The sequence below is a fragment of the Colobus angolensis genome, unplaced genomic scaffold (genome assembly GCF_000951035.1).
Source record: "Colobus angolensis palliatus isolate OR3802 unplaced genomic scaffold, Cang.pa_1.0 Scaffold417, whole genome shotgun sequence".
Classification (NCBI taxonomy): Eukaryota; Metazoa; Chordata; class Mammalia; order Primates; family Cercopithecidae; genus Colobus; species Colobus angolensis.
In genome coordinates, this window is record NW_012117566.1 from 19,332 (window position 1) to 22,322 (window position 2,991).

The following is a 2,991-nucleotide window of genomic DNA, read 5'->3' on the forward strand; positions in this document are numbered from 1 at the left end:
GAGTTAATCATTGTCATACACAATTTATTGTTATTATTTATTATTATTTTTTGAGACAGAGTCTCGCTCTGTCACCCAGGCTGGAGTGCAGTGGCACCCTCTCGGCTCACTGCAAGCTGCACCTCCCAGGTTCACATTATTCTCCTGCCTCAGCCTCCCAAATAGCTGGAACTACAGGCGCCCACCACCACACCCGGCTAATTTTTTGTATTTTTAGTAGAAACAAGGTTTCCACTGTGCTAGCCAGGATGGTTTTGAACTCCTGACCTCATGATGCGCCCACCTTGGCCTCCCAAAGTGCTGGGATTACAGGCATGAGTCACCATGCCCAGCCTGTCATACACAATTATAATACAAATTAAACATAAAAACACAATTAATTGGTGTGAGGTGGCATAACCTAAAATATGTAACTCAAAAATATAAAATTGCAAAACAAAATTAAAACATGAAATGTAAAGTTTATTGGACATCATCAAGTTGATTAATATATTCATGAAAGAAATCCTAGAAAAAGAATACAGAGAAAAAGTAATATGAGGACACTTCAAGATAAGAACAAACTGAGAGCCAGGCAGGGTGGCTCACGCCTGTAATCCCAGCACTTTGGGAGGCCAAGGTGGGCAGATCATTTGAGGTCAGGAGTTCAAGACCAGCCTGGCCAACACAGTGAAACCCGATCTCTACTAAAAAAATACAAAAATTAGGCAGGGCGCGGTGGCTCACACTTGTAATCCCAGCACTTCGGGAGGCGAGGCAGGTAGATCACGAGGTCAGGAGTTCGAGACCAGCCTGGCCAAGATGGTGAAACCCCATCTCTACTAAAAATACACAAATTAGCCGGGTGTGGTGGCAGGCCCCTGTAATCCCAGCTATTTGGGAGGCTGAGACCAGAGAATTGCTTGAACCCGGGAGGTGGAGGCTGCAGTGAGCCAAGATCAAGCCACTGCATTCTAGTGTGGGCGACACAGCAAGACTCCATCTCAAAAATAAAAAACAAAAAAACAAAAATCAGCTGGGCATGGTGGCACGTGCCTGTAATCCCAGCTACCCAGGAAGCTGAGGCAGGAGAATCACTTGAACTCGGGAGGCAGAGATCGCGGTTAGCCGAGATCACATCACTGCACTCCAACCTGGGCAACAGAGTGAGACTTAGTCTCAAAGAAGAAAAGAAAAACCTAAGAACTTTCCAAATTTTGATGTAATAAAAAAAATTTCTAAGTAATAACACTTGATCCAAAATTATTTTACTTTAAAAACAAGATAAAAATAAAGATTCCAAAATAAAAGGTGTGGGTGTTCATCACTACTAGCACAGTCCTATGAAAACACTACATGGTATCCATGCACAGTGGTTCAGGCCTATGAATCCTACAGTTTTAGCAGGCCAAGGCAGCCAGATCACTTGAGAATAGGAGTTCAAGATTAGCTTGAGCAACATAGTGAGACTCTACATATAAGCAAAGAGAAATACTAAAACGAGCCCATTATTTTGAAAATTAAAATGATGCTGGCCAGCATCATAAAACCATATATAAAATAAAGCTCTCTATTACATGTAAATATACAGACACATATAGAATTATTTACTATCATAATGATGGTATATAAAATCCTTAAACTACTTCTATAGAATATGAAATATAAAATATAAATCTGTTAGTAGATACATAGTATAAAATAACCTTTATTATCAATAACTACTGAAAAACATAAAGTTATAGCTTTTGTATTAAATCGAAGTTGTTATGATACATCATTTTAGTTTTGGCTGGGTGCTGTGGCTCACGTCTGTAATCCCAGTACTTTGAGAAGCTGAGGCAGGTCAGGAGTTCGAGACCAGCCTGCCCAACATGGCAAAACTCCATCTCTACTAAAAATACAAAAAATTAGCTGGGTGTGGTGGTAGGTACCTGTAAGCCCAGGTACTTGGGAGGCTGAGGCAGGAGAATTGCTTGAACCTGGGAGGCAGAGGTTGCAGTGAGCCGAGATCATGCCATTGCACTCCAGCCTGGGTGACAGAGTGAGACTCTACCTCAAAAAAATAAAATAAAATAAAAGATATTATTTTCATACTAAAATGTTTTATGTAATCTCCATTTCTCAAGACAATCACAAAGATAATATTTATGGAAAGTATAAATAAGGAAATGGAAAAATAACCAAAGCATGTCACTACACAGAACAAAAATAAATGCAATAAAACAAGAAATGAGAAAAAAGCATATCTACAAGAAACATATAACAATAACAGTAAAACTGATCATAGTAACTCTATTTTAAAGCAATCATTTTAAATACAAATTAATTAAACTACTTAATAGAAAGAAACATAATCCCAGGACGTTGTGAGGTCAAAGTGGGCTGATCACTTGATCCCAGGAGTTTGAGATCAGCCTGAGCAACATCTCAAAACCCTGTCTCTACAAAAAAAATACAACAAAACTTGCTGGGTGTGATGGCACATATTTGTAATGCAGCTATTTGAGAGGCTGAAATGAGAGGATCATCAGAGTTTGGAAAGTTGAGGCTGCAGTGAGCCATGATCATGCCACTGAAAACCAGCCCGATTGACACAGTGAAATCCTATTTCAAAACTGAATGAATAAACAGGCCAGGCATGGTGGCTCATGCCTGTAATCCCAGCATTTTGGGAGGTCAAGGTGGGTGGACCACTTGAGACCAGGAGTTTGACCCTACCCTGGCCAACACAGTGAAACCCCATCTCTACTGAAAATAGAAAAAATTAGATGGGTGTGGTGGCACATGCCTGTAATCCCAGCTACTTGGGAGACTGAGGCATGAGAATCACTTGAATCCGGGAGGTGGAGGTTGCAGTGAGCCAAGATCAGGCTACAGTACTCCAGCCTGGGCAATGGAGTGAGATTCTTTCTCAAAAAGAAAAAAAATTGGCCGGGCACGGTGGCTCAAGCCTGTAATCCCAGCACTTTGGGAGGCCGAGACGGGCGGATCACGAGGTCAGGAGATCGA

The 2,991-nt window shown here is 41.1% G+C and overlaps 1 protein-coding gene across 1 annotated transcript in view; it reads right to left on the bottom strand.

The window, feature by feature from the left end:
• Positions 1–2,991, bottom strand: part of ZNF708 (zinc finger protein 708) — a 54,333-nt gene that overhangs the window by 8,497 nt on the left and 42,845 nt on the right.